At 39.5% G+C, this 12,179-nt stretch overlaps 1 long non-coding RNA gene across 1 annotated transcript in view; it reads left to right on the top strand.

Moving 5' to 3' along the window:
* LOC306916991 overlaps positions 1–9,039 on the top strand; it is a 48,966-nt gene extending 39,927 nt beyond the window's left edge. Inside the window, exons 3-4 of the long non-coding RNA XR_013789078.1 lie at positions 6,217–6,307; positions 8,613–9,039. This is a non-coding gene — a long non-coding RNA (uncharacterized lncRNA). The remainder of the gene's footprint in view (positions 1–6,216; positions 6,308–8,612) is intronic.
* Positions 9,040–12,179: the final 3,140 nt, after the last annotated feature.

Here is a 12,179-nt window from a genome sequence, read left to right as displayed (position 1 = left end):
AGTCCCCCACTGGCAGAGTTACAGACGTGTAGGTCCATTTGTACATTCTCAGAGTTACAGACCTGTAAGGGTCCTTTTGGTTAAATATTTACATTGTCAGATTTAAAGACCTGTAAGGATCCATTTGGTTGCTTGAAAGTAATATTTTTGGTTAAATCATTTGGTTTATTAAGGTAAAGCTCTATATTGTGAATTTCACATTGCTAAATGTTTAAACCATGTGAGTCAAAAATGGCTATACTCATGTGATTTAGAGGTGCAGTTGCATATTGTTCCCACTGGAGGGCGCAATCCACTGTATATAGTCAGGAACTGCTTCCTGTTCTGTAATTGTCACTTCCTTCCAGGTCATTTTGTGCTTGCTGCTGGGAAGAGCTGTGAACAACTACTGGTATGAAGGGAAAAAAAACCCACAGAATAATAGTATTTTCATAACACGTAAGAGATAATGAGCCATTCTGTTATTGGAGTCCAGACTGATTCTGAAGCAAAGAGAATTCAGTCAAGTTTAGTGTTGTTGTGAAACTACACTAGGCCCCAAGCCTGTTGCTAATGCTAACCATGTCGTAACATACTTTATTTGCTTGTTTGAATCCAGATACATGATAAAAACAAACACACATTCATTGTCTTGGTGTTTTAATCATACTTTAGTGCAACACTGTGGTGATGTTTATGAAGAAGTTTGACACTAACCACTAAGCTTAGCTAGCTAGCTGCTAGCCTTGGTTACTGAAGCAACAGCATGGCAAAACATTTTGTTGACATGAACACCACTTGTTTGAGTGTCTTAAAACACTGTGGATTGTTGTAGTCAGTGGTGTAAAGTAACTATAGTGGTGTAAAGTAACTAAGTACAATTACGTACTGTAGCCTATTTAAGTAAAGTTTTGAGGTATTTGTACTTGAGTATTTACAATACTTTTACTTCTCATTACATCTCAGAGTCAAATATTGTACTTTTACTCCACTACAATAATTTGAAAACTTTTGATACTTTGTAGATTTTGATTCTTACTTCACTTCAGCCCTACATAATCAAGAAGAGGAAAGCGATTGTGTCTAATGTGTGTTGGTTTTAACTATATTTGTCATGAGTTAGGCCTGGTCATGTCTGGTCATTTTTTTTGTTTGTTTTTTGTTTAAATAATTGTTTGTGTGTTTCTGGTTATGGTATATTATATTGATTTTTTTATGTACTTTAAGCTTAGAGTATATATTAATAGAGACGGCACCGGATTTCTCCTCCATCCACTTGCATTAAGTTGCTCAAAAGCGCATGAGGCGATTTCACTCCTCCTTCCGGGTAGGAACAGATAGTAGGGCAGTTTAGAGGCTCCGACAGCACCCGAGTGACATGTTTTCGTAACATGGTTTTTTGGGACCCTTATGGTGTCTAGTTATGATTTCTTCTTGTTGCCCGGATCAAATAATGTCCCATGGGGGTTATTTTTTAACCCTTTCTTACACCTACCCCCAAAATTAACCATACAATGGAGCTAACACAAAATACCATAACTCTTGAACTAAACAACATACAGAGACAAATTAACAAATTTTTCTATATAATAAAGGAATAAGGGAATTCATTAAAGTTGTTATTAAGATTCAAGCACATCTGGACTTTATTTCTGGACAGATAAAGCAAAATGTTTGATGTGTATTCAGGTGTATACAGTACAGTGGCCAGTGTATGGACAGTGCAGTGGCCAGTGTATGGACAGTGCAGTGGCCAGTGTATGGACAGTGCAGTGGCCAGTGTATGGACAGTGCAGTGGCCAGTGTATGGACAGTGCAGTGGCCAGTGTATGGACAGTGCAGTGGCCAGTGTATGGACAGTGCAGTGGCCAGTGTATGGACAGTGCAGTGGCCAGTGTATGGACAGTGCAGTGGCCAGTGTATGGACAGTGCAGTGGCCAGTGTATGGACAGTACAGTGGCCAGTGTATGGACAGTACAGTGGCCAGTGTATGGGGTCTATAGATGCTTTAGTTTTCACCCCCCTTTCCCGACAAGGTGGCATGACAAGGTTGGTCCCATTGGAAACCTGAGGTTGTGTAGAATCAAATGGTAACTCTATCTTTGGTCTATCTCTAAATTTGAGCGTGCCACAGTCTCCGAAAGACTGTTCCAGCCAGCAATTCTGCAGTACAGTTGTCGTAGAAATTTAGATACAAACATATAATAATACCCCTTTATTGCACTCTGAGTTATCTCATCTGTCACAAGCTATCTGTCACACCCCTGTGGTGCTGTTTGGTTACTTTGTTACTGTCCCAAATTCCTTGGGGCTATGTTGGGGGTTGTCTCTTGTGGGAGTGAAACTATAAAGACTGTGACCCTATGTAACTCTTTGAGTCAGACTGGGGTTTTCCAATGCATTGAACAGGTCATGTAAGTTCTTGACTCCTTACCTGAGTAAATCCTAATACTTCCAAACTCTGAATCCTTGTGTTGCCTCATTATTATGTCTTTCTGAGCATTGTCCTACAGACTGCCTTAACACAGTACAGTACAGTACAGTACAGTACAGTACAGTACAGTACAGTACAGTACAGTACAGTACAGTACAGTACAGTACAGTACAGTGCAGTACTACAAAGTACAGTACATCATCTATCTATCTATGGGTCTGATTTTTATATAATTGCGGCACTCATTTGCATAAAAATGACAGATGGGACACTTTGCCAGCTCATTCAAGTAGGAAATATTCCATGATGTGGAGTGAGTTCAAACTCAGTCATTCATTAATTTATTCCAAATGTATACTGACTGACCAATTTGAGGTATAGTGCAGAATTTTGGCTACAGAAAGAGCAATTTTCAAGATAGAAAGGTCATCTTGGGCTTAAATTGAAGCTTAAAGGACCACTTCACCACTTATCAACCTATCTTCATATAATAGGTCCTCACTAATAATAATGCAATTATTTTCTACCCAGTCTGTGTCTCATAGGAGGGCTGTGGGCAGTTTAGAAACTGTCCTCCAGTGACATCATCGATGTGGAATACAAGCTAATAAAAACTGCAGGCTTTCTAGTCCTGAAAAGTTGCAATGCGAAAATGGAAGCCATCGTTCTCACGGTAATGAAAATCTAAACATTTTTGTAAAGAAATCTTGTTAATGATGATGTCACTGGAAGACGGTTTCTAAACTGCCCACAGCCCTGAGTAGGAAAAAATCGTGCCATTTTTTCATGATTATTATTGAGGACCTATTATATGAAGATAGGTTGAAAAGTGGTGAAGTGGTCCTTTAACACTAGGATGTCTGAATTTTTTTTTACTACTACTATGACGGTTAACGGTCAGGATGACCGTGTTTTTCGTGCTATTTGATTGGCCATTCTCTCCCCCACTCCTAATGATCTTCACACCTCTCTCTGCACCTGTTGACGGCTTGCCATTGTCTTCTAAATGTTACATTCCAACTATAATTCAAGGCAGCAGTTTCAACTCGACAGGACAACTCAAGTTATTTTATTTTTTATTTCAGTTTACCAAACTATAATTATAGTGACGGTGTGAGCGCTATATTGAATACCCTTGCGCAGCAAACACTGTCCGACTTTGTATTGAGCCAATAAAATAGGCTACCACACGTTATTGTATAACAGCCAGAGCCAGGCACTTTGCTTAGAGTCAGACGAAATACGACATTAGTTATATATTGTCATTTTTATATAGAGGGGGGAACATCGATGTAATTAATATATATTTGATTGATTGTGCCAAAAAAAGGAAAGAGCTGTGCGTGCGTGCGTGCAAATCAGAAAAGTTTACAGACAAAGGAGTTGGGAGTTTGGGAGCGGCTAGCCTTCTATATAATGCTGCGCACATATTAGCCTATATATATTTTAAAAATACCCAGCATAATTTTTGGGAAGGCTAAGCCTGGCCTAGCCTTACATACCCGCCGCCTATGATCGATGTCATTTATATATATTTGATTTATTGTGCCAGCAGAGAGGTCCGTATAGCAGCAGCACGGTTTATATATACACCATAGGATAGATCAAGTCATGTGACGCATCACCGCCACAAATAGTGCTACAGCGTTATCTAAAATGCACTTCCGCATACCTCACCGTCAGTTACTTGGATATTTTCTCCCTCTCCACGAGAGAGGGAGAGAGAGAGAGGGAGAGAGAAAAAAAGAGAGCCGTGATGCGTGGAAATCAGTTCCACTGGTCGCGTGCAGAAAAGTTTACAGACAAAGAAGGACGGACAGAACTGTTCTTCTGACTGACAAAACATTTAGAAGTTCGGGACGTCTATCGGGTTGGACTGATTTCAAACACTGTCATTTTTATTTGGCATCGCGCTGATTCGCGCATCGGCGAGCATTCTTGCTCCAAGGAAAGGAAATGTCGGTCGGGTCAAACAGACCATGCTATAAACTTTATTATTCCAGGATAATTGATTCATTTTTATCATCGCCACCTTACATAATTATGCTATAAAGATGGCGTGTATAGTCAACATGTATTTATATCTATTGAGCTATGCGTTTGGTTGAAACAATACGCCAGGCCCAGGCGGTGGCGTAACCGTCTGGGCACCCGACTGGTAATCCAGTCGCAGTGTGCCGCGGGTTCGACTCCCGAGCCCGACACGGCCTTTACTGCATGTCTTCCCCCATCTCTCTCCCGTTTCCTGTCAGCCTACTGTCTGTCCCTTCAAAAACCAATAAAAGGCGTAAGCCGCAAAAAAATATCTTTAAAAAAAACAAAAAAAAAAACAATACGCCAGTCCGTCAACACACCATATTTCACCATATTTTTTTTTCCGTTTCGAGAAATAAAGTCAGACATCGTTATTTCTGCAAACCGCATATAACAAATATAACAACAAACTTACATTCGTAATGTAAGTTTGCCTACATGTGGAAGTAGTTGGAATGCAAATGACACATTAGCTTGAACAATGCCCGTCTCCAGCCGGGAGGGAGGTGTGAACAGCACTGCTTGCGGGGGAGAAAGGGTGAGGAGTCTATAGAGCGGTCCCATGGACCGAAAAAGAGCAGACATTTTAGTAGAATTATGTCTAAAATCATATTTCCAAAACGTTTCAGATGAAAAAAAAAACAGAGATCGTTTGAATCTAACATTTAGAAAAAGTCATGCAAGGGGAACTTTCTCAGGACTTCATGGGCAAAGAAAATCCACTTCAAAATTTCAAAATCGGTCAGCCAGACCGCTCCGACGCGCTAGTGTTAAGGACATGGGAAGTTTTCTATATACAAGTGAGGCAGTGATATTCACCATAATGTGCTGGAAAATAACCATCTTTGTTATTTGTTAAGCGGACAATATATATACCTGTAACGATCCAAATGGATCTTGGTCTTTAACTCTGACAATGTAAATATATATTGTAGAGCGGGAACCCCTTTTGGTGGTTACATACATTATGTTATAATTTAGCTATTGAAAAATAGCAGATCTACAAGCTTGTAGGTCTGCTATTTTTGAAAAATAGTTAAAATGTGCCTCAAATCTTTCAGAAAATTGTCATGATTTAGAAAACATTTTTTTTAAATTTCGACGTCAGGCCTGAATGGGTTAAGAATACAATGGTATAGGAATAGGACCAAAATCCTATTCTGGTCCTATTCCTATTCCCGTATGTGTCAGGATACTCCATGCCAAATTTCACACTTCCATGTGTATGTATGTAATTTTTGTGAATTTTTATTTGCCTTTACACAATTTCGCCAGAGACATACAAAAAAAGGGGTTTTGGGGCCCCTGAAACCAAACGGCCCCGAGTTGGGGGTGGTCCCTTCATTTTGAGATGGCCCAAGGTATATGCTAACAGGAAATAATAGTGAAAAAAGGGTAGTAAAGAATAGTATGAGGGCTGGGCCTAGCTCCCGGACTATCCCGTCTTTCCACAAAATAATAGAAACTGTAGAAAATGCTCGATAGTGGGCTCGATACGGACCCGGCTCGATAAGCCTGATCGATAAGGTGCTCGTTATCAATAAAAAATTAACGAGCTCCATCCCTAGCCATCGGCGTGTCTGGGGGGTGGAGGCATGAGTTATGCCTGTTCAAAGTTTTCATTTTCAAACGATTGCTATAGCGCCATCATTTGGCCAATTTGAGTAACCCAATTAGAGTGACCCTCTAGGCCTCTACAATACCATAGAGTATGCATGTAGCAGGGACAGAAGAATAATTTTCACAAAACTGCAATTTTCTGTTCAAAGTTTCTTGAAGACTCTGGTGTTGATTGGAGAATGGAAACAGGTGTGCAGTGCCACACCCAGGCAGCTCGTCACCGGGGAGGAAAACACTGAGGTAAACCTGAGTGTCTAGGTGGAAGAGTGAGGATGGCGCAGTGGATTGTGCGGAAGGTGGAGGTGAAGGGTTCGAACCCGGGTTCGACACTCTAACACCGGGGCTCCACCGGGCGCGTCAGCGTCGCGTCTCCGTCACCGTCAGGGAATGTTCCCTTTTTAATCAATGAAGGGTGGCTCCACTGCCCGCGTTGCGTTGCGTTGACGGAGACGCGACGCGTGCATTAAAATTGAACCGGTGCGTTTTTTGACGCACGCGACGGAGACGCAACGCGTCCGGTGGAGCCCTGGCGTAACACATTGTGCAGAATGTCCAATTTCATGTAATTTTCAAATGTATAAAAATCTTTAGAAAATAGCAATTCTACAAGCACACAATGACTCTAAAACGACTATCTGTTGGAATAAAACCCTTCACCATGTTTTCATATGGCTATAGACTCATATAGCCATATGAGTCTATATAGTAAGAGAAATCTATGAAAATCTGGGAACTAAATCGTTACCAAGAAATTTCTTCACCAATGTGTTTCTAAAGGTGTCTAATAACGTGTACTAAAAGTTTGAAATTCAACTCCCGTGGGAAATTGAGTTATTAGCATAATATGTGACCATACCCTTAACATCCTATATAATGCAAAAAAAGTCCAAATTTCATCATTCTTTAAGTAGCATGTGACATATGAAACTATAGGGTTTTCATGATTCTGAATCCATTCCAAGCATTAGTTTTGCACAAAAAACACTCCTTGGGAGGAAAACAGCCTCACAAACGTGATGAGGTCAGCACATTTGGTCAAGTGGATATGGCCTAATTTAGCCCAAGGAGTGTTTTTTGTGCAAAACTAATGATTGGAATGGATTCAGAATCATGAAATCACCCTAGTTTCATATGTCACATGCTACTTAAAGAATGATGAAATCTTTACTTTTTTCCCTTATATAGGATGTTAAGGGTATGGTCACATATTATGCTAATAACTCAATTTCCCACGGGAGTTGAATTTCAAACTTTTAGTATATGTTATTAGACACCTTTAGAAACACATTGGTGAAGACATTTCTTGGTAACGATTTAGTTCCCAGATTGGTCAAATACCTGATAAAATGCCCTTACTAATAGGAGTGGTCAGCTATGTGTGTGGCTGCGTTCCTGGGTCTGTCCCTAGCTGTTTCCGAGCACGAAAATAGCGTTACCACCAAGTGTCACTGTTGCACAGGCCAGGGAGGAGGGCTAGTACAGTACAGTACAGTACAGTACAGCACCACTCACTTCAGACGGGTCCGATTTTTTTTCCTATAAAGTCCTTCAAAGGTAATTGAAATGTGAAATCAAGCTGTTATTGTGGCCTAAAGTCTCACACTAACTCCCAACCACATTATTGTTATTTTTTTGTTTCCAAAAGACGCAACCGTGAGAATCATGGATGAAACCTGACACCGACACCTATATACTGTAAATTGCCAAAGTCCTGAAGGTGTCCTCCTCACAGAGTTGCTGTTATAATGTAGTTGTGAATCACATAGCAGTGGACAGAGTCTATAGCTGGCATAGACTCTTACAAGGTCATTTTCTGTTAATTACCTTGTACTGTAATTACCTTGTACTGACTGTATACTGTGCGACTGTATACTTGTGGACCCTCTCGAAAACGAGATATTGTATCTCAAGGGGTATTCCAAATAAAGAATTTCAATATATATATAATGTAGTAGTGTCGAGGCCGGGCACGGGACTCCCTGTCTACTAATCCAATAGTTATGGAATAATCACTAAGAAAATGAGCTATTGCAGACCTAGTTTTGCTCCAATGTTCTGTCCGTGTCACTGACAGTCACTATGTCGTGTAGTACCAAGGTACCGCACCAAGTTGTCATACAGTGGAAGTTTTACTCATAGTGCTGGCGGCGCCACCGTATAGTATTGGGTTTTTTTAAATGATGAAAATCATGAAGGATACTACACTGATGGTAGATCTTGTGATATGCTATCTTATCCCTGGAATAAAAGTTGTGTTGAGATAAGCTATGCATACAAAAAACAAATGTAAAAACATGACCAAAATATGTCACCCTGGTATAAGGATACATTTTTTGCTGAACTGTAAATCTGTGTCTGGGGGGTGGAGGCATGAGTTATGCCTGTTCAAAGTTTTCATTTTCAAACGATTGCTATAGCGCCACCATTTGGCCAATTTGAGTAACCCAATTAGAGTGACCCTCTAGGCCTCTAACAATACCATAAAGTATGCATGTAGCAGGGACAGAAGAATCATTTTCACAAAACTGCAATTTTCTGTTCAAAGTTTCTTGAAGACTCTGGTGTTGATTGGAGAATGGAAACAGGTGTGCAGTGCCACACCCAGGCAGCTCGTCAGGCAGCTCGTCACCGGGGAGGAAAACACTGAGGTAAACCTGAGTGTCTAGGTGGAAGAGTGAGGATGGCGCAGTGGATTGTGCGGAAGGTGGAGGTGAAGGGTTCGAACCCGGGTTCGACACTCTAACACATTGTGCAGAATGTCCAATTTCATGTAATTTTCAAATGTATAAAAATCTTTAGAAAATAGCAATTCTACAAGCACACAATGACTCTAAAATGACTATATGCTGGAATAAAACCCTTCACCATGTTTTCATGTCACATAAAAGTTGTGTTGAGATAAGCTATGCATACAAAAAACAAATGTAAAAACATGACCAAAATATGTCACCCTGGTATAAGGATACATTTTTTGCTGAACTGTAAATCTGTATAAAAAAATACAAAAAACCTGTCTACTTGATGACACATTTCTAACTTACTATGAAACTCACTTTCTATGAGAGAAACTTCCTATGATGGAACAGCAAACGCTGTTAAGATGCTCTGTATATGATCCCAAGGCCCCATTTGAAGTGACAACCAGAAGAACCTAACTATGAGGAATCTCAGAGAGCTGAATCAAAGTGAGCTCTGTGGCTCCCATGTTAAGGCAATGTCTATGTGAGCCAGAGGTTGTGAGTTCAAACCAAGCTGAGCTCATTCTACTTTCACTCTGGAGCATGTTTTGGAGAAGAACACTGGAAAGAGATGGAAAGCTGAGGAGGAGCATGGTGGCTCTCTGGGTTAAACTGCTGTCTATATGTGAGCCACAGTTTGTGGGTTCAAATCCAGCTCATGTCCTTCTGCCCAACACATGTTTTAAAAAGAACACTCGGAAGAACACAGAAAGTGTGGTAGTAGCATGCCAAAGTTTGTGCTATTGCCATTGGGAATGCATTGGGCGTTTAACTTAAATAACTCAGAAACTACAAAACATTTCAAAGTGAAAAGTTCCAATTTTCCAAAATTTCAATATATATATAATGTAGTAGTGTCGAGGCATTTCAAAGTGAAAAGTTCCAGCATGTGTCTCCACGGTAAGCTGAATTATAAAAAGTGTCAATGGAGTTTCTAGGTGAAAGTGCTTTTTTTACGTGCCAATATCTGCCATTGAGCCCCATTGTAAATGTCTCAAATTTGAAAGCACTATATTTCTAAAACGATGAAACATTTCAAAGATTCCTTTTCAGGCAAACATGTCCACCGTAAGATGAACCTAAATAGGTTTGAATGGGGTTTCTAGGTGTAAGTATGTAGGACTAGTAGCATGCCAAAGTTTGTGATATTGCCATTGGGAATGCATTGGGCGTTTAACTTAAATAACTCAGAAACTACAAAACATTTCAAAGTAAAAAGTTCCAGCATGTGTCTCCACAGAAAGCTGAATTATAAAAAGTGTGAATGGAGTTTCTAGGTGAAAGTGCTTTTTTGACGTGCCAATATCTGCCATTGAGCCCCATTGTAAATGTCTCAAATTTGAAAGCACAATATTTCTAAAACGATGAAACATTTCAAAGATTCCTTTTCAGGCAAACATGTCCACCGTAAGATGAACCTAAATGGGTTTAAATGGGGTTTCTAGGTGTAAGTATGTAGGACTAGTAGCATGCCAAAGTTTGTGCTATTGCCATTGGGAATGCATTGGGCGTTTAACTTAAATAACTCAGAAACTACAAAACATTTCAAAGTGAAAAGTTCCAGCATGTGTCTCCACAGTAAGCTGAATTATAAAAAGTGTGAATGGAGTTTCTAGGTGAAAGTGCTTTTTTGACGTGCCAATATCTGCCATTGAGCCCCATTGTAAATGTCTCAAATTTGAAAGCACTATATTTCTAAAACGATGAAACATTTCAAAGATTACTTTTCAGGCAAACATGTCCACCGTAAGATGAACCTAAATAGGTTTGAATGGGGTTTCTAGGTGTAAGTATGTAGGACTAGTAGCATGCCAAAGTTTGTGCTATTGCCATTGGGAATGCATTGGGCGTTTAACTTAAATAACTCAGAAACTACAAAACATTTCAAAGTAAAAAGTTCCAGCATGTGTCTCCACAGTAAGCTGAATTATAAAACGTGTGAATGGAGTTTCTAGGTGAAAGTGATTTTGACGTGCCACTATCTGCCATTATAAATGTCTCACATTTAAAGCACTATATTTCTAAAACTATGAAACATTTCAAAGATTCCTTTTCAGGCAAACATGTCCACCGTGAGATGAACCTAAATAGGTTTGAATGGGGATTCTAGGTGTAAGTATGTAGGACTAGTAGCATGCCAAAGTTATAATTTTTTTCGGACGACATACTATAGCATGTCGTTTTTCGTGATTTTGGACTATTTGAAAAAAAAGATGAAAATCATGAAAAAACGACATACTATAGTTCATGGTTTCGGACGGCATACTATAGCATGTCGTTTTTCATGATTTTGGAGGATTTGAAAAAAAGATGAAAATCATGAAAAAACGACATACTATCCCTACCGTATGCACTACTGTGCCCTGTATTTAAAAATATCAATACATTTGCAATGTATGTTCTAATCACTTTTATCCCCTAGAAGACAGTGGTCTAGTTCTGTATAGGACTGTTGTTGTTTTGTACAGAACAGACATCCGTCTTCACTTTGCATTTCAATACATCCTAGGTGTGGTTGGGCCAGTTCACTATTTGCATCCTGGGTGATCAAAAGTGTCATATCATAATACAGGTGTAAATGTCAAAGAGGAGGGCAATCATCTCCACCTCTAATAGGGGAGAGAAAGGATGTCTAATCTACTTAATTACTTAATTAATTCCCAGTTAAACTGAAATAATGAACAGTTGGTAACCAAATGGACCCTGGATCTATTACTCTTGAGAGCGTAACATGAAACTAAAAGGTGGAAACCTAGTTTATTTCACTCTTTTTACTAGAGTTAAGGAGAATTGTTATGTTTGATTGTTTGCCTGTTATCTCACCTAATGGTACCAACACCAATACAGCATTTTGGACAACATGTACAAGAAGTACCAGGCCGATATCCCCCTCTGCACATCTCAGCACTTTAACCCCAGTATCTCTGAGTTGATTCCCCTTCATTGCACATTTGATACAAGAGCATTTTAAAGAAGTTATTGATGTGTTGTTGTTATTTTCGTTAAGTGATTTCATTTTAGGGTTTAGTTTATATAGGATTTATTTTTAGGATTTTAGGAAATAGGGCTTTTAGTATTTTCCATTAAAATTGTATTTATCTTTGGCCATTTATAGAGTGCCGCTGTATTAGCTAATACAATTCATACCTTTTTGTCATCCCCTACAAAAACGTTTCTGTTTTCAGCCTTTCCTGGTGTTTCTATTTATATTGCTCTTTACCTGGTTAAATACAAACCTGTGTCCTGTATGGATACAGTACAGTATCTCACTGTGGGGTAAGTTTGTACACTAAATGTTAAGCTTTTTGTGGATTGAGTCAACACGCTATTTGTCATACTGTCAACATTAAAGTCCATAGACTTGGCTGGCACCA

The sequence above is a fragment of the Electrona antarctica genome (assembly GCF_951216825.1).
Source record: "Electrona antarctica genome assembly, chromosome: 24".
NCBI classification, from domain to species: domain Eukaryota; kingdom Metazoa; phylum Chordata; class Actinopteri; order Myctophiformes; family Myctophidae; genus Electrona; species Electrona antarctica.
The sequence above is the reverse complement of the archived record's forward strand: the minus strand, read 5'-3'. Positions and strand labels throughout refer to the sequence as shown.